The sequence below is a fragment of the Pinus tabuliformis genome, chromosome 3_2, assembly GCF_031772625.1.
Source record: "Pinus tabuliformis cultivar Carrire ecotype Pingquan chromosome 3_2, CPIR1, whole genome shotgun sequence".
In the NCBI taxonomy this organism is placed as follows: Eukaryota; Viridiplantae; Streptophyta; class Pinopsida; order Pinales; family Pinaceae; genus Pinus; species Pinus tabuliformis.
The window spans coordinates 132,668,849-132,689,749 of record NC_142302.1 but is presented as its reverse complement, the minus strand read 5'-3'; positions in this window follow the sequence as shown (position 1 = coordinate 132,689,749).

Below are 20,901 nucleotides of genomic sequence, written 5' to 3'. Positions count from 1 at the left end.
GTGAATACATCTCTAGCGAGTTCAAGGATTTCTGCAGTGCAGAAGGGATTTGAAGAGAGCTCATAGCTCCCCATAACCGACAGTAGAATAGGGTTGCTAAGCGGAAGAATAGAATGATCGTGGGTGTTGCACAGGCAATGTTGCATGATCAGGGCCTACCCCTTCACTTGTGGGCGGAAGCATGCAGTACTGCAATATATGTGCAGAATCGTTGTCCTCACATGATACTTGGCATGAGTACACCTGAGGAGGTTTATTCTGGTAAGAAACCTGATCTTTCTCATTTGATGATTTTTGGTGCTAACATTTACATGCATGTGACGAAGGATGCCAAGAAGAAGTTGGAGCCGACCGCAGAGGTTGGGATATTTGTGGGGTACAATGATACACCCCACAACTATCGTGTGTATTTTCGAGACAGTGGCAAGACTGTTGTGCGACGGGATATAAAATTTCAGGAGGAGAAAGCCATGAAGTGTTCGCTTGAGAGGGAGCCACACTTGCATGAAGATGAGGAGCTATTAGTTCCTAAAGATGAGCTTCAGGACGTGGATTAGCCACAGGAAGAAGTTCATGGAGTGGAAGTGACCACTCATGCAGCGCCAACCATTAGAGGGCGAAAGCGCTTGACAGAAGTTGAGCGATTGGCTCAAGATGCAGAGAAAGTTGTAGGACCACCTACAGCCCAACGCAGGCAGAGACAGTCACCTGATCGGTACACTGGATACATGGCTCTTATGAGCAAATGTGTTGTGGCTGAGCCATCCTCTTTCGAGGAAGCTGTGTAGGATCCCACATGGGTAGACGCCATGGTGGAAGAGTATGATTCGATTGTCAGAAACAGTGCATGGGAGATTGTCCCAAGACCGGAAGGGAAATCAGTGGTGGGTTCGAGATGGATCTACAAAGTTAAGCAAGAAGCTGACGAGAGTGTGGAGAAGTACAAGGAAAGATTTGTTGCCCGAGGCTTTTCACAGATAGAGGGGATCGATTATGAGGAGACCTTTTCACCTGTCGCAAGGTATTCTTCCATACAGGTGATTCTTTCTCTCTCAGTGCAGATGGGATGGCACATTCATCAGAAGCATGTGAAGACTGCATTCCTCAATGGAGTCATTGAGGAGGAGGTGTACATAGAACAACTCAAAGGTTTTGAGATATTCAGCAGCGAGTCGCATGTGTGCAGGCTCAAGAGAGCGTTGTATGGGTTGAAACAAGCACCACATGCTTGGTATACACAGATAGACAACTATTTCACCGGAATTGGATTCTCCAAGAGTGAGGCGGATCCTAACCTATACCAGATTGTGGTGGAGGTTAAGTTGCTTATCATTGTACTTTATGTAGATGATTTGATTCTAACAGGTGATGAGCTGTTGATTCTTTCATGCAAGGATGATCTTGTTAAGGAGTTTGAGATGAAGGACTTGGGCCTCCTTCATTATTTCCTGGGATTGGAAATCTGGCAGCACAGTGATGGACTATTTTCTTCTCAGGGTAAGTATGCTCGGGAGATACTAGAGAAGTTCAACATGTATGGCTGCAAGCCTGTTGATACTCCTCTTCCTGGAGGTTGGAGGAAGGAGGATGCCACTTCAGCAGAAGAAGTGGATGCCACTGTTTATCGACAGTTGGTGGGGTCGCTTATGTATCTGGTCAATACATGACCCGATATATGCTATGCTGTTAACCAGCTTTCACAAGCTATGGTTAAGCCAACCAAGCTATTCTGGAAGGCAGGCAAGCATGTATTGCGTTATTTGAGAGGCACATCGAGATATGGATTGTGGTATAGACAGGAGGATGAGGTGAAGCTATGTGGCTTCACGGATGTAGATTGGGCAGGGAACCCAATGGACAGAAAGAGCACATCAGGAGGGGTCTTCAGTATCGGGTCGACAACAGTTTCTTGGTACAACAAGAAGCAGAGATCCGTGGCACTCAGTTCAACAGAGGTTGAGTATATGGCTGCAAGTTTGGCTACATGCGAGGCTATATGGGTGAGGAAGATTCTAGTCGGGTTGTTCGGTTCTCACTTGGAGCCTACTGTGATTTACTGTGATAACCAGAGTTGCATTAAACTCTCAGCTAATCCTGTATTTCATGATAGATCTAAGCACATTGACATCAGGTACCATCATATCGGAGATTGTGTGCAGCGGAGAATCAGGTTACTTTCATACATTCCAACGAAGGATCAGGATGCTGATATCTTGACGAAGGCGCTCACCAGGAGCAAATTCGAATACCACCGAGGCAGGATAGGGGTTTCTGATAATCCATATCTTGTTGAGAGGGAGTGTTGAGAATGCAACAAGATGATGGAGCTTAGTGGAAAGAAGTCGCCTTCACTAAGTGGGCCCGCACGTTATTTTTGGCGCAAAGTTTATTTTTAGACTATGTCTATTTTTAGACATATGGATCATGGTCTATGAGTTGCAGGATGTTATTTATGGATGATTGGTCATGTTGGGAAAAATAGATGGACTTCTATTTTTGGATCACAGCGGAGTGATCAAAGTCTATTTTTAGACTGCTAGTTCAAAAATAGAAAAGTCAAATATTATTAGCTCATAATAATATTTGGACTATAAACATTATCTTATCCTCTTGGAGCACTTCAGTTTGAGCTACATATGTGGCACATGCAGCTGTCAGAAGGAAATACGCTTTCTTTGTGGGTCAGTTGAGCTATTGCATGCAGGACTTTTGTTAGAACTCATGTGGTTGAGTTTCGGTGGAGTTGATTGTGGAGTTGATGGAGTTGTGTTCAGTTTGACTTGGTTGAACTAGTTGTATTTTAGTCTAACAAAAGAATACTCTAGTAATGAGTTGTGTGAATTAAATATTAATTAATTCACTAATTATTAACTCATAAAGCAACTGAAGAATACATCAGTTAACTCAGTGCATGTACAGTTCAGTGGAGACAGGTGTTAGAGGTTGAGATTGCTATCAGTTGTGACTATAGTTGTGCATGAGATCTTGCACAATCAATGGGATTGAGTTATGCCAATGAGGACTACGCAGTGTGGGCCAATACCAAGGAAATTATAGCTTGTTCTCACGTGATTTTCACTTTGTATTGTGTAGTGGAGGCAGGCAAAGTAGCGGAGGAGATTTGAACCCGTGACTTGTTCGGATCTGAGCTAGTTTTGTGTGTAACAGGTGGAGATAGTACTGAGTACTTGTGAGGAGTATTGTACTATGCATTGTTACATGCTCTCAATCATTATAATATACAGATAGTGTGGGGTTTTCAGCTGTATGCTTTCCCCAGGTTACATACAATGTTAATGTGCGCATGTGATTGATGTTTCATTGTTTTTAATGCTGCTAAAGTGATGATCAACGTAGAGGAGGTTATGTATTATGCATGTATTCCGCAATAGTGTATAATCGGGATAATCTATGTGAATAAGTGTCATATTATTCAAAATTTCTACACTAGTACTCATGGCAAAGAGGGGGTACCCTCAATTATTCTAAAGTTATTTTCCTAGCCTATCACACTAGAACAAATTTTCCATGAACTTCTAAATAGATTTATTGCAAAGACAATTTGATGCACGAAAAATAGTCTCTATTACTTAAGATGATTTGTTGTTTTCTTTATAAGTGGTGAAAGGAGAGATTAAGTATATATTATTGAAACTAAATTTTATTAACCTAATATAGAAGGATGCCTTAATTATGATTCCATATACACAAAAAACAGTGCAAAAGAAAATAAACATGCATCATAAGAAGAATCCAAACACTTTTCATTTAACAAGTTAATTTAACACTAAAAATAAAATGTATAAGGAAAGCATAGATCCATTAATTCATTCAACATAAAATATAAGACAAACAATAGAAGAACACATGCACAACTTGATTTATTTTTATTATTTCACTAGTGGAAATGTGTCAGCCAATCTTGATTACATAATAAAATCGATAGTTATGTAAATTACAATGGGGGTACTAGATGGGGACTATAAAATATTAGTATTATGCCTCCCTATTGGTTTCTTCCCATCATATAGAGCTCACAAAGGTGTTTACATAGAAGGAGAGAGACATAATAGAAATAATAGATGGATCCTCCTGCCTTGGGATGAATGAAACAATACAAAATGATAGGCATTTATTCTTTCAAAATCTAAGTATCTTATTGTTATCCAAAGTTTTTATTCTTTCTTATGATACTTGGGGCCACTTATATAGACTCTAAGAGGCCTGTTGTTAATATAAACAAGGCTTTACTCCTTGATTAAGGCTCACCACTCACTCTTAATCCTATAAAATTAAGGAAACATGTGAGAAACATAAATAAAAATGTGTGCTTGTTGTTTTGACTTCTTTCCCTTTTTGGAATCACTTCCATATTCATTCTAGGAAGGTGGTTTCATCAATTATGAATTCATAAAGAAGGGCAGCTAGGAAGGTGCTTGTTGTCTAAACAATATTTATGTTATAAGAGGAACCTCTTTAGGCACTTCCTACTATGGGTCTCTTGAGGTGAGTTCATATATAATGTTGAGTTGTCACCGCCCCTCCTCATCAACTACCTTACTTCCTCTCAAAATATTGAATTACTTCTTTATCTTTTTTGTGTGGTTGATGGGGCCTAGAGAGAGAAAAGGTTTATTTATGAGAGTCCAAGGGGAAATTGAAGGGTGCAAGTAATAGAAGGAGAGAGGAATAATAGAAATAATAGATGGATCATCCTACCATGGGATGAATGAAACAATACAAAATGATAGGCATTTATACTTTCAAAATTTGAGTAGTTTATTGTTATCCATTTTTTTGATTCTTTCTTCTGATACTTGGGGCCACTTATATAGATGCTAAGAGGCATATTCTTACTAGAAATAAGGCTCTTCCTTTGGGGTTCACCCATTGATTAAGGGTCACCACTCACTCTTAATCCTATAAAATTAAGGAAACATGTGAGAAACATAAATACAAATGTTTTCTTATTGTTTTGACTTATTTCTCTTTCTGGAATCACTTCCATCTTTATTCTAGGAAGGAGGTTTCGTCTATTATGAATTCATAAATAAGGGTGGCTAGGAAAGTGCTTATTTTCTAAAAAATATTTGAGTGAGAAGAGCACCTCTTAAGGCACTTCCTACTAGGGGTCTGTTGTGGCGACTTCATATACAATGTTAAGTTGTCACCACCCCTCCTCATCAACTACCTTACTTACTCTCAAAATATTGAAGTACTTCTCAATCCTTTTTGTGTGGTTGATGGGCCCTATAGAGAGAAAATGTTTCTTTATTGGATTCCAAGTGGAAATTTAAGGGTGAAACTAATTGAAGGCTTCTATGTGTGACGAAATGGTCCCTTTGTCTATTAAATTTGATAATCCACCCCTTAATAGCCCAATATAAATATGTGGAGAGTGTAACCCCAACTGATCGTCCCATGGATAAGGAACACATGACCTATCATAGTTACTAGGTCACTCATGAAGCCTTTAATGGGGTTTTACGCTATAGAATCCATCTCATTAATGATCCTCCATATTTTTAGTATGGAAATATAGGTATCAATGTCCATATACATGAACATTTCATCCTTAAATCCTAATAGATCCAAAACTTTGGTTGGGATCTTGTTAAGGATTTGGTTGACTGTCTCAACTATTGCATCCTTATTTTCAACTTCCTCCTTGGTTTCATTCAAATATTTCCTCACTTGCCAAAGGAGACCGTAAAATTATAGGTAGTATTATAGATGGTCTCAAAGTCTAGAAGTTACATTAGATACATAAGCCCAAACTATTATCTAAATATATTTCATAGTCATGTAAAACCTATCCTCTAGTAAGGCTTCTTCATACCTATTTTTCCAAGCATTCTGCTCAGTGAGTGGCACTTCTCCCTTTTTCTCCTCCTTCCATTTCTAAACTTAATCCATTTTTTACCTTACCTTTTTAAGTCTTATTTTCTCTTTTGGCTAATATTTGGGTGATAGTATCTTGGGTCAAACTATTTTGGTTCTTTTTCTTCCACTCAACTTGAAGAGTTGTTTAATCTATACTAAAGCTACAATACATTATCATCTATAACACCTTGAATCATAGTATTGAAGGTGATGGCCTTGTTCAATTTATCCTGCATGAGTTCATATTTTAAGGGCTTGATCCTCTTGTTCGCCTCATTCAATTGTAGGAATGTTCCTATTTTATTTATTTTATCATATTCTAGTAATGCCACCCTTTCCTCTAAGGTTCAATTTTTGTATTAAAGATGACATTTTAATTTCTCAAGAAATTGCTCTAAGGCTTGGTTTTTGCATTAAATATAACATTTTCATTTCTCAAGAAATTGCGTTCACTAGTCAATTTCTATTTTTCCTCTACCATCTACTAATTCAAAGGGAAAATAGAGCTATTTTATTAACTTATAATGCCTCAATCCCATTGTCCTTCTCCTTAACTGGGGAGACAACTTCAACAACTATTTATGATTTTCCCACTTTGTAGAAAAACTTGTCTTTTAGCTACCCCTTTCCTCCAAGTATTTTACTTGGGTAATCAAGAAATGGGTGATTATAAATGAAAACTTCTCCTTCAGATAATTACTTGAATGGCCACCTCTCACATACCTGTCATACACCATATTGCTAGATATATTTTCCATTCAAATATCACTCTTGCGATGCAATTAAAACTTCACTTGGGTAGCCCTCTAGTGCCTTAATTCCCATTTTTGATATGGTTTTTTGTGAGGGGATCTTAAAGGTGGTTATAGTTAGGGAAAAATTTGGTAGATGTGCGGATTTTCCATACTTTTTCCAAAAAACATTTTGCAAGTGTCCTTTTTTTCTAAAAATAATTCACCCAAATTTTAGTGGTTAAAATTATTTCACCTTAAGAATCACCAAAAATTTATAGAGACTATATAAATCATTAGAAATTTTAATATTTTTACAAAATTATCACCAGAAATTTTACAATTGGCATAGTAGGCACTAGTAAGAGTCACCAAGATTTCTACACATTAAGATAGATTTCCATCCTTAAAATCTTCCCATGTTATAATGTATTGGTTCATTTTTCATTGTGAATTGGAATGAGTTTGGGATATGTCATGTAATTAGAGGGTTTTATTGTAGATATATCATATTTGTCGCCCTCCTTTTCTTTTATCCTTGACTATCTCAAGAGGGTCACATGAGTCCAAGCACTGAATTATATCACACCATGAAGGTCACTAAGTAGTATTATATTAGATGTTAACACTAGGTGTGCCATGCATCCCTCTTGGTTTAGCTAGAGAATGAATGTTGGAGAATTTGAAAGGGAAAAGGGAAAATGATATAAAAGGTGAAGGTTCTCTACCCTATTGTGGTATGCTTGATTTAGATATGGCATTTTCAGCCTCATATTTTTTTACTCCTCCAATAATCCTATTCTATGTTTCTTACTCTCAAAGTCCTCTTCAACTTGCCCATCATCCGTCTTCCTATTCTTATATTATGTAGGGTCACCAGCTACTTTGTCTTTTCATCCATTCTTTCCTCATTTTCCTTTATTACCTCTTATACTTCCTCGATATCTTTATTGGATACTTTTTATTTTGCAAATTTTCCCCCTTCCTCTATCTTTCTTTCTTTTGCTTATTTTTCCTTTTCTTATGATTTCTTCTTTGGCCTCTAGCTCTAATTTACCTATTCATTTCCCATTGTGTCTTACACCTCTACTTGTTTTTCTTTACTCTCTTCCTCCTTTATCACTTTTCATGATTTCCTATATGTGCTAGATTTTTTGGCGTTCTTCTTACATTCTTTGTTTCTATTTTTGAATAGAAGTGGGTGGTGTGGGGTTATTAGGAGTAATCCCTTGGGTTAAAATCTCCATCATCTTCTCAAAATCAACATTTTGATTCGTTGGGGAGATAAAGGTAAGCAGTAAATTCATTTTTTAGTCTTGTGGGCAACAATATGCCCCCTAGACCTAGGTTCTTGGGTATATACTCCATGAATGAGGGGATTGGTTTAACCTTTCTAATATTCCCCTATCTCTCTAGTGACTTTAAATCTCATGGAATTCATTATAGGCATGGATTTCCCATATTTTGGGGATTCTCCCCAAATAGGTGTCATTATTTTTATAGATAAATATTCAAATCCTTCCTTTTCTCTTTAGATGTGCTAAGTCATATGGATTATCTTTTCTACTTCTTTTTCCTCCTCCTCCTCATCTTCTTGATTCCATTTAGATTCATCACTGTAGTGTGGAGAACTTCTCATCTTCAATCATATAATGATAATGGACCTTATCAAGCCAAAGCTACAACCTCATTCTCTACCATGCTTTTAGTTTTTCTTATTACATTTTTCATCCACCACCTCATGTCTTCTTAACATAGAAAAGGTTTTGAATCTCATCTCTACCTCATTGATCATAACATGCTTGGGCATATAGAAGGTGAAATAAATGAGTAATTTTGGCCTATAAAGTTGAGATTTAGTGAAGGATTTAAACATGAGCTTATTAAGGTCTACATCAACCTCCAAAATGGTGTTTACCTCTAGCTAGGTGTGCATGTTAACAATTTTTTCCTGTAGGGGCTTCTTCTCATGGTCATCAAGACTTTGCTTCTTTTTCCCTTTCTTTGTTGAAATAGTGAAATGTGGGTCATGCTTTTAGGGAGTATCCTAAGAGAAGTTCAATTTATTCACGATTAAGGTGGCCAATTTGTCCCCTTTTGAATATGAGAAAACATGATTTCCCATTCCAATGGGATAGTTAACATGACTCTTCTTTTTATACTTTAGAAAATGAACTTTCTTAATCTCCATCAACTGTTTGACATATTAAAATAAAAAAAATTATTGGATTAAGGAACTTAGGAAGTTTGGATGCAGAAGAATGAATATTGTACGTCTTGATCACCATGAAATCTACTCCTAACTACTAATTACCTCCTATGAGAGAATTCCCCAATTTTAGTTAAGGTTAGGTATTCTCAAGAACTCTTTTGGGTTTTTTCTCTAGTATGATAATGAAAGTAATGAACATGAATTTGTTTATGAATTCAAAAATAGAAAAAATTAGTTGACTATTCTTGATCCATGGTAGCTATTCAATACACTTAGTGGGTTGGCCATATTTGAATTATTAAAATCTAGGTGAACAAAGTGTTTCTTTAATAGAAAATGAATATATATACTAGGTATGAGGAGTAGCAAAACAACCTATCAATATTAAAGTTGGCTAATTGATGCCTCATGTTTATAGCTATGATGTCAACATATTTAAAATATGAGGTTGGGTATTAATGAAAAAGGCCAAGGATGGACATTATGCTTCCATCTATTGAAGAATAATCACCCCTTACTAGGATCAGGGTGAAAAAGGAAATGGATTCCTAAGCCTACATAGAGAATTTCTTGGTTTTGAAAGTGGAGGACAAGATTTGTGTAACACCCTAGTTACATAACAATATTTGGAATACAACTTTCTATTTTCTCATCAAGCTTGGTCATATATGTGAATTTACTCTAAACTTATGAGGATAATAATATAGTACCTATAGAGGTTCCTAACATGTAAGAGATTGAATTGGTAATGATTTGGAAAATCTTGATCTTACCATTTGTAGACATGTCAAACCAAATAGAGGGGTTCATTAGGGAACTTTTGAGGTCTAAAATGGGCCTCCTAAGAAAAATGTACAACCAAAATAAACTTTATAAGAACCAATAGGATTCAAGATGATGATCTCAACCATGGGGGATGATTCACCATTTTTGGAGTGAAAAAGTAAAAAGATTAAAAAATAATAAAATAATAAAACTACTTGTTCAACTCGTATTTTCAACTTATCTCATTTGCTAAAAATTCGAGTGGAAACACTTGTTGGATGCATAATTTGATTCCTCATCCAAGGAGTACCCATGTTGCATACTTTCGATGGGCCCTACTACACGAAAAACTGAGAAATACATGAAAAAACGTGATTGCAATCACATTTTTCATGTGTTTCTCGGTTTTTCGTGTAGCCGGGCCCATCGAAAGTATGAAACATGGGTACTCCTTGGATGAGGAATCAAATTATGCATCAAACAAGTGTTTCCACTCGAATTTTGAGTAAACCCATAGGGAGATAAGTTGAAAAAATAGTTTTTTCTTTTTTCCCTGTAAGATTTGATGATGTAATCTAATCTTATTTTATTATTTCCACTATTATTTTATAATTTCCTTAGGAGACCCATTTTAGACCTCAAACATCCCCTAATACAGTAGTGCTCAATATAGAGATCCATGAACTTTAGGAAAGGCTAAGTATTTTGGATGGTGTGACGTGCTATCTTAAAGACATAATAGGGGGTTCTCCCTCATCCCTATATAAATAAACCATGGGTGGCCCCAATTAACTAGTGAGGGTTGGTGGAACCTAGCTCAAGGTTTGTTTCCTTAATAAATTCATCTATGAAAGGGGGGATATATAAGGAAGGCATGTCACTTATGTCCAAGCAATGACCATTCCAATAGGAGAGTATTCTTCTAAAGGGTTCTTGACAACCTTCAACATGGTGTAAATAATTTTAAAAAGGAATAGAAACAATAGAGTGGTATTGTAGATAAAAATAATTGGGTGAACACTAGGGATAGAGTTTTCTTAGAAGGTGTTGGATTCAAGGTTACAGGGTCTAAACTTGTTCCAAAATAGTAGGGAAAAATAGAGCTTCATTGAATTTTGGGTAGCGGAGGCCCCGCGTAATGGTTTTGGGGCTCAAAGCCCACAATTTTGGGTAAAAGTATGGTAAAGGCTCCACGAGGTGCGCGGGGCATGAATTGTAATGAGTCACATCAAAGGGTTGTCTGCTCGAAAATAATGTAAGAAAATAGAAAGTGAGTCGGCCTTCCCATGGTCTGCGGACCATGGAAATGTATAAATAGAGCAAGGCTCTATGGTTAGAAAGTAGTTTTAGTTTTGGATCTTAATGTTATGGGTTTATGAAGACAATATTCTCTCTGCGTCTGTAAGTCCGAGTCAAGGGTGTTGGTAGATAGATAGAGGCTCTGCAGCTATGTGCGTAGAGGCCTAGTAGAGTCTGCAGTTGTGTGCTCGGACCCCCGCAGCTGAGTGCACAGGGAAGATCTGGTTGTATTGGCAGAAGATAAATAAAGATAAGAATTTCTGAATCATTGTGTGCTTTATCGCGAATCTCTGTGTTGCTTATGTTCTAATTTTATGCACTGTATTTAAGAATTATGATTGCGTGCATTGGGTATTATTGTTAAATGTTTGCTTAAAGACGGTAAAAAGAAGATCATATCTGTAATAAATTTAGTATTAAGAAAGCACATCTGTATAGATCTACGCGGAAGCCTGACAACAGTACAGAGTGGTGTGAGGCTGCAGAATAGTTCGTGACCCTTCCAGACCACATCAAGACATCCCAAGGGTGCAGAAACCTGGTTCCAGCACCCTCCCCTACTACCTCGGGTGAGACCTCAGTCTGCGCTCCGCGGGTTGTTGCCGAAAGGGCCAATAGTGTGGGATTTGTTTGGCTAATAACTCTTACGAACCTGGGTCAGGCCCTAATAAGACAACAAATGGTTCCATTGTTGGGACTAGGATTTTCCTAAGGATGTATGATGTCGTAACACTAGGACCCTACGAAGAAAGAACTTGAAGATTGGTTGGATCAGAAGCTTCACGAGTTCGTGGTATAGGAAAATAGAAATCCGCGAATATCTGAGGAAAGGTGGCTGGATCGCTACATATACACATAAATCTATGAGATCTTCTTCACGTCCTTCTCGACAAAATTGTATGAGTGGATCACGAGGCTTGTTGATAGTCAGGGAAGGTACAGGCTAGATCAACCCATCGTGTGGATGCCAGAGTTGGTGCGTAGGCTGGAAGCATCTGAAGATAAAATTGCACGGGCAGTAGATCACTGGTTGGATTGAATAATAGGAGGGTTTATCACTGAATTCGCGATAGACACAACTGTGAGTTACAGCAAAGCAGAAAGGCACTTTCTCCAAGGACCACAGGGTAAGTACATCAAATCGCTGAATACTTGGATTAAAATGCTCTTATGTGAAAAATGGGTTATGCACATCCATTGATGTCTTGGGTAACAAGGAGTGGAAGAGGCTATCGAGGGACAGAAGGATTAGAAAACAGTCCTCTAATTTCACTTTCGTGAGAAAGTGAGGAGGAGCTTGCAGGGTTCTCTCTGAGAAGCGCAGTCTAATTGATAAAGCAGTGCATTCCACTGATACCACTGCCATCCATGCCATCACCTACTTCACCTACATCAAACCCATCTTCACCTACCCCACCTCTGCCACCACCGAGGGTTGGAATGGTGAGTGCGATCAAGTTGCCGGTATTTAGAGGCGTAGGAAATGAGGAATCAGTTTAGTTTTGGTTCGTGGTAAAGGCTGTATGGGAAGCCCAAGGTGTAACAGATGATAACATCAAAAAGGCTACGCTAGTTAGCGCGTTGTAGGACCACGCATTGACGTGGTATATAAAGTACTCGATTGATCACCCGAATGTGGGAATAGCGGCGATTCAGGATGCATTGAACAAAGAATTTAGCAGGCCAAAATCAGAAACACAATCGATCATCAGGTTCAAGGAGATCAATATGCTACTTGGTGAAACCCCATGGGATTTGGATAAGAGATTGAAGAGTACAATCCGCGAGGTTAACATGACGCTGACAGATGCGCAACACTATCCGTGGTTTGTGGCATCTTTGACACCACATCTAAGGATGACGCTATCACAACAAAAGATTTCAACCCAAGCTGAAGCATTAGAGACAACAATGAGGTTGCATGAAACTCCAATACAAGATCCGGGGTTGGGAGTTCAACAAATCCACGCGCAACTACAAAACCTATACTTAGAAATGCAAAGTTTGAAGCAAGAAAGGGCGCCCTGACCGGAGGCGTGTACAGAAGTGGGGTGCATCAAATGTAAAGGTCAAGGTCACGACAAGGACCACTGCCCCGTATTCATGAACTATTTAGCGGGAGGGGGGTGATGCCATTAAGGCTGGAGGTACAAGTAGGGCCAAGTGCGGCACCTGCGCTCTGCTGCACGATTTGTCAAGTAGGAGGAATGCATGCAACAGACCACTGTCACCTGTTGTATAAGTATACCCAGACTCTGCAGCAGCTGTATTGCAACTTTTGTAGATCAGTGGGTCATGACGAGCGAACGTGTTGAAGCTACGAGCCAATGATGGAGAGGACCCCAGCCTATCGAATGCAGACTAAGGCATGGGGTTTTGACCCAGACGCAGGGCCACGTGGTGGATTCCAAGGACGCGGGCGAGGAAGAGGAGGAATCGGGACTGGATGAGGGCGCGAACAGTTTATCTATTATAATGCGGAGGGTCACGGTACTATGCTTGCAACTGTACTAACTCTACGAGAATATCTTGTCCACACTGTGAGCAGTTTGACCATGAAATGATAGATTGTCCGACACTGATTGCCCAAATGCGCGAAAAGGGGGTATTATAGCCTACTCCAAATATCCAAATGATGAGGTCTGAACCACGCGAAGAGGACCCCAACATAAACATGGTACTGAGGAATGGTGAAACTACAGGGGGAGATGCGAGGAAACAACCCGAAGAAGATGACAAGGGTCACAACGCTCCTACAAAGGAACTTGACTTTGAGATGGAATAGGTGAAGGGGACGTCTAAGGAAGCTCAGAAGAGTTTCACATAAGTCTCTACTCCAGGTAGTAGGGATCCAAGTGAGCCGAGAATGGATCCCTCTATGCTTACTACCTTTTTAGAGACATGTATGAAGTTGCTACGCGACAATAAGGCAATTAAAGGACTGCAAGAGCTGATCACTAGGTGCGTAGGATCAAGGGAGTCATGCGTAGTCCGGAAATTGGGAAAACATTCACTGTGCACCGGGCGGGAGATGCGAATGACGGTGCAAATCAGTGAGTATGAGATGGATTAGGTCATCCTAGATTTGGGGTCGGATGTGAATGTGTTGCCTAAGCAAACGTGGGAATGCATGGGTAGGCCCGCACTTCAGTGGTCTCCTATTCAACTACAAATGGCCAACCAGCAAAAGATCTTATCGATGGGAAGATTGCAAGGGGTGATAGTGGACATTGAAGGCGTAAGTACGCAAACAAACTTTGAGGTAATAGAAATTGTTGATGACAATAATCCATACCCTGCATTGCCAGGAATAGATTGTGCCATGGACATGAATGGGGTCATCAAACTAAAAAGATGCAAGATGACATTCGAGAAAAAGTCACTCCGTGTTATAGTTCCACTGGATCCAGCCGAAGGAGCACGCTACATCGAACTGGTGTGTGACGAGGAACTAGACTGCATCTACCAAATAACAATGCAAGACCAGGATCGGGTGAATCCCACAGCGGACAGGAGAATCTCATGGGAGCGCGATAGTTCCTGCACATCGGATTCAGATGAGGAGATCGAATGATGGCAGAACTGATTACATGAAGTCACAACACTCAACTGTAACATGATGATTAGATCATTGCGATGTGTGACAACCGAGGTACAGCAACAACCAGTGGATAGCGGTGCAATAAATAAGGAGGACTTCGTCAACCTCTGTGGAACTTCAATCATAGAGCAGAAGTGACATGGTGTGACGGAAGAAGAGCTGCATGCGACAATCACACCAGTGTGGCATGCACATAGGAAGATGAGGTGGAATAAGCGTGAAGGTAGAAGGCGGCTGCGGGTATGGGTTGGAGGACTTCCGTGGAAAATGCAGCAGTTTGGCACCCATCTACAAAGGAGGGCATGGCTGTATGCTGTGCAACCATTGACCCAACTGAATTTGCATGTAACAGGGGTTCGTTGGGCTGATAATACTATAAACAAAGCAGGGTGTGCGAAGAGAACTCTATCCATGGTTGGACGCGATGAAACCAGGGAAATGAAGAGAATTTCCCCGACCATCGCCCCTACAGTTTGACCTGAATGAGAAGACCTAACGAAAGGATCCAATAGTTGCAGGAAGTCATTCAACGTGACAACATGAGACTTGACAAACTAGAAGAAGTGGGGGCAAGGCTAAGGAGGAAAAGCACGAGGCTCGATGAAGAAATTGAAAAAATAAAAATAGGAGTCACACAAACGGGCCGCGCGAATGTGCAAATGAGGGGACTGGACCTGGCCGGCCCTCCTATGATACTAGAACGAGCCGTGACCCTGCTATCATGGTTGCAACTGCACCCTACTGAACAAGGGAGCACAGACCGCGATGCGCTACCTGATTCAAAGGTACGTGAAGGGTGCCCACAACCCGGGCTAGTAGGGAAGAGGAAGGCTCGCACGAGGGGTGCAACCACCTGACTATCTATAGGAGGCCCAGTCTCAGCGCTCCACGCAATTGAAAGAGGGCGTGAGACTATAAAAAAGTCTACAGGAAGGTTGCACGATTCGGTCGTGGTGCGCAAGGCCAATAAAAAGCATAGAACGTGTCCGCATACCAGGGACTGCGCTGTCATGTGGGAAGGATGGAAGGTGACTGTTGTAGCTACTATTCATGACAAGATGTCCCATTTAAGACATTGAGGAGCAGGTGGTGGGCCATTAAGACACAAGGCTGAATGGATTTGCTGCCAAAATCTCATTAATAAGCCACGAACGAGGAGCATGGCCAAATTTGAAGTCGAAAGGGTATATAAAGCACAGGTGGCTTGTTACCACACACCCTTTGGCCCCTTGCATAGTAAGTTGTTCAGGGTTCAAATAGAGTGGCATAGGATGAATGAGGCAGTCGTAAAAGGAAGCCCATGGTTTAAAGACATGCTGAAGGTAATACATGAGTCCCTACTCAGGTAGATATCCACAACCAAGGACGTTACAACTGAAATACATAAATCACCCGAGACGCCGCAGACCAAGAAGAACCCACAGGTAGCAGGACTGGTCCAGATGTCTCCGCGAAATCTGTGATTTGGCAAATTGTTGATGGGGGAAAAAGGAAAAATCGTTACTATTGAGAGCGATGAAGAAGAAGAGGATCCTCCGACCTATGTCGAAGAAATAGAACCTGAAGAAGAAATGAAAGAAGATATCCAGCCAGTAAAGCGACCCAAGTATGTTCCTCCAAGGAAAGGGAAGGCCAAGATACCTACAAATTTGGATGTCGTTGAGAGCATACTCATCACCCTGTCTCTCCCTAAAGGGGTTTCGTTCGAAGGCACAGTAACCGGCCGCATCCATACTATGAAATTTGAAGACTGGGACCTTGTGGATACTGCAAAGTTTCCCCATTTGGCAACTAGCGAACTAATGGAGCAAAGCATGGAGGTGGTTGTTACGACACTTCAGCCGCACGAATGGATGTGAAAGTTAGAAGAGGCTGAACTACTTTGCCTCTTGTCAATTCCACATTTTCATTGGCCCCCCATTACAATATTGGTCATTGGGCAACTGCTCTGCCTGGTACACAGTGGGTACTTATGGATAGAAAAACTTGTCCCCATCATGGCGGAGCTCATTCATAGGATCTCTCGGCTTCCCTGTGAAGGCAGGGACCCCGCGAAAATCATTGATATGAGTGGCAATCTGACGATGATAGAAGCCTTGAAGAAGAAATACAAATTGGAGAAAAAGTAGAGAGGGTATGCTATTGATAGTATTCCATACAAAGGGGTTTGCATTGCTACCCATTTTCTGGCAGGAAAAGTGATGCAGAAATGCCGAGGCAATGAGGCCCCAACAATATTTGTTGCGCTAGCTGAACAATGCGTAGAAGGGGAATGGTTCAATTGGGCACAGTTCCTCTGTGACGAATTCCTGACCAACTATAGAGGAGGCTCAAGAGGAGGGCAGGACCTTCCACTATGCGTGGTTGTTGTTATCCATCCTTTTGGTTACAAGTGAATTACCCAAAGATAGTCAGTTTCCTTCCCTAGACCAAGATTGGCTAGAGGTCTTAAAATATGCGTCGCTCTAGGTGACGAAGGACGCCACAAGAATCTGGGAAGTCAAGATTTTTTAGATACTGATGGATAAGAACATCCAATAGTGGATCAACCAACAACCCTGTCTATCTACCAAGATATATGACAGTGTGAAGAACGTAGCTGATTATAAGGTGGATGTGCACCATGTATACATCCGGGCGCGTAAGGATCCAGCACAGACATGGACCACACTTCCCTTCAATGCCATTGACGAGGCTATTTTTGCGGTATTGGATATCTGGCCACTGAAGTGGCACAGATCAGATGTGTTAGGGTGCGATGAGACCACCATCCAAAAAAAGAAGGCTGAGGCCAAGCACTTAGCACAATAGAAGTAGAACGAACAACATGCTGCGGAAGTATGGGTGACCAGGGAGGCAGCGTAGGCTTTTACAGGTAAGGCAAAAGCAAGAGGGGCTGCTACGACAGAGGATGAAAGCGGCCCAAATGTGACCACATAGCTGGCCACAGATATAGGGACGGAAGGTACAGTGCCAACCACCATCTGTTTGCCCTTAAAAAGACCACGACTGACAGAACAATCAAAGCCACGGAAGAAGACCAAGGTGTCTAAGTTGGACAGGGAACTTGTCACATTGACTGAAGGTGACCTGGGCGACATTAGGGATACAGTTTGCGAAGTCACCCGAGAGGCGCTCAACGAGGCCATGACGGAGCAGCAGACTATGTTGGGGTTGCTCCGCACGTAGCTGCAGGAATTCGGAGCACGGGCCTCACAGCCGGGAATCGTCACTACCCATGGAGCTACGGGTATGTCAGCAACTGAGCAGCTGCTACAGGCCAAAATGGCTAATACTATCACACTCCTGGCAGGAGCATTGACAGCAGAGAATGCAGCAGACAGAGTTGTGGTAGGCCGACTGACGGGGCTTGGATTAAATTTGGCTTCCCTCCCACGCGAGAGCTTATACTAGCTCTAGGATAGTGCAATGATGGAGCTCGGTGCTAGGGAAGGACATGCGGTACATGTACTTAATGAGCAGCGAATTAACATAGAAAAGTTGAGCCTCCAACGTAATGAAGCAGTAGCACAAAATCAGTAGTTGGAGAAAATTGTGGGGTAAGCATGTTGTCGTGCCCCTGAGCTGGAGATTGCAGCAGATTTACCTGTCGACATATGAATCCAAAAGTTGGCCAATGGGTTCCACAAAGAAAAGGAAGAAGCCGCGAGGATCCAGTTGGCCCTCAACTTGCATATTGCAGAACTAAAACTGAAATCATAGCCGTCTACACCACCGGAGGTCACAGAGTAGCGGAGAGGCATCATTCAATTCGGGAGAGAAACAATAGCACGTGCCATGCAGGAGTACGCCAGCTTGTTGGATCAATCACTTATTACGCTCACTTCACTATAGGAAGACCCAACCATACAAAAGTTGGAAACAAAGGCAAGGGAGCTACAACAAGCCTATGATAATGTCAGGGGGACCGTGCAGAAAATTGCTATTATGCAGTGCTTGGCCAAGATGAGTGAGGCTCGGGCTCTTAAGATGCAAGCTGACGCCACTCACCAGAAGGAAGTAGTGATTAAAGAACGTATCCAGCCTTGGTTGGATGAGTCATTCGCGGTTTCCACAACCATCAAGCGAAAGATGGCACACATGCAGGCAATATATGAACCTGGACAAGCAACTGACATTGATATTGATGCATCGGTGGCTCGCGTAGAATAGGTACAACAGATGGCGAAAGATTTTGTTGCAAGTGTAAGTGAAGTGCAGAAGTTTCTGAATGACCTCTGCACGAAGATTGCCGCACCAGATGAGTGACTCGGGACGAGTCACGATGATTGTGTTGGGGGCCTGTTGGGTAGCGGAGGCCCCACGTAATGGTTTTGGGGCTCAAATCCCACAATTTTGGGTAAAAGTATGGTAAAGGCTCCATGAGGTGCGTGGAGCACGAATTGTAATGAGTCAAGTTAAAGGGTTGTCCGTCTAAAAATAATGTAATAAAATAGAAAGTGAGTTGGAAAATGTATAAATAGAGCAAGGCTTTATGGTTAGTAAGTAGTTTTGGTTTTGGATCTTAATGTTATGGGTTTGTGAAGGCAATATTCTCTTTGCGTTTGTAACTCTGAGTCAAGGGTGTTGGTAGATAGATAGAGGCTCTATAGCTATGTGTGTAGAGGGTTGGTAGAGTCCACAGCTATGTGCGCGGACCCCTGCAGCTGAGTGCGCAGGGAAGATCTTGTTGTATTGACATAAGATAAATAAAGATAAGAATTTTTGAATCATTGCGTGCTTTATCACGAATCTATGTGTTGCTTATGTTCTAATTTTATGCACTGTCTTTAAGAATTATGATTGCGCACACTGGTTATTATTGTTAAATGTTTGCTTAAATATAGTAAAAAGAATATCAGACATGTGATAAATTCAGTAATAAGAAAGTGCATCTGTGTGGATCTACGCGGAAGCCTGACAGTAGTACATAGTAGTGCGAGGCCGCAGAACGGTTTGTGACCCTTCCAGACCACATCAAGACATCCCAAGGGTGCGGAAACCTAGTTCCAGCACCCTCCCCTACTACCTCGGGTGAGACCTCAGTCTGCACTCCGCGGGCTATTACCGGAAGGGCCAGTAGTTCGGGATTTGTTTGGCTAATAACTCTTCCGAACCTAGGTCAAGCCCCAATAAGCCAACATTGAATTTGTTAAAGATTCTTTTAATCAAATTTCACATGAAAAATGGTAGGGGAAAGATGAGTCTTTTATACATTTAATGAAATAACACTTCATTATGTTGGTCATGAGACTTCATAGATGGTGATCTAGTATGTTAACCACTACTTTTTTATTTCACAGTGGATATAAGGTAGGTTAGTATTTTTCAAAGGGATTTGGTCTTGAGGGCCCTCATGGAATTATTACATAGGTTGATATTTTATATCTCCATGGGTAAATATTCCTCCTTTTGTAGAACCAATTCTTTTTTGATGAGGTATCGACTATTCTTGTAATTTAACTAATGTTGGGCTAGTCTTTCCTTTCATTCCCTGTGTTGAAATTTGAATCATCAATAATATTTCATGGGATGAATCTCCACCATTCATGAAATCCTCATATTTTTTATCCCCTAATGGAACGATCTCTTGTGATGTAATATGAGCTACAGACACTTGATATTTTTTTAGGACCCATAATAGCTTTCCTCCCACAATTAATTTTAAGTCATCAATGTGTTTTGGCAATGTGAATATATTCCCTTCGTGGTACTTTTATTTTTCCTTAGTATAAACATGATTAAACCTTATGAAAGGTTCTAGGCCATTGATCTTAATCAATGGGTACTGATCTTGGATAGGATAATTGTTACAATGAAATATTAGCCATATATATGTGATAGAGGGACCTTGATCCAAAATTCATGATGTTTGATATTTATTTTATTTCTTGATGGGCCTACCTCATGTGATGAACTACTTGTTGTTGATCATACTTTAGTCAAGTTGCATGTTGTGATGAACTATAGGGTTGATGATCAACAACCCATAGTTCATCACAAGAGGTAGGCCCATAAAAAAGGGCTACTAGTTTTTGAACCTTAATTAGGTTGAATGTTGTGATGAAAATAGACCATTAATCTAACATAGTGGGGCATGTATCCGCCATTCATGGTACTTAAAACCTTTTCAAACACCAAAAACCAACCCATGTCAAAATTTAAGCTAATGATATTTTTCAATGTGGTAAAGATCTATCATTTGTGACCCTCTACCTTCTTTCAAAATTCAATAGGCCCATCCCCGATAAGACATTACCATTTATATACTTTTTGTGGGAGGATTTTTAGCTCTCTATGCCCATTAAAGGGAATATTCAATAATCTCATGCCCCTAGACAATCTTACAATGATTTCAATCTTTGGGGGTTTCTTTTGTAGAAAGGGTGATCACAAAATGCTTTTTGGAT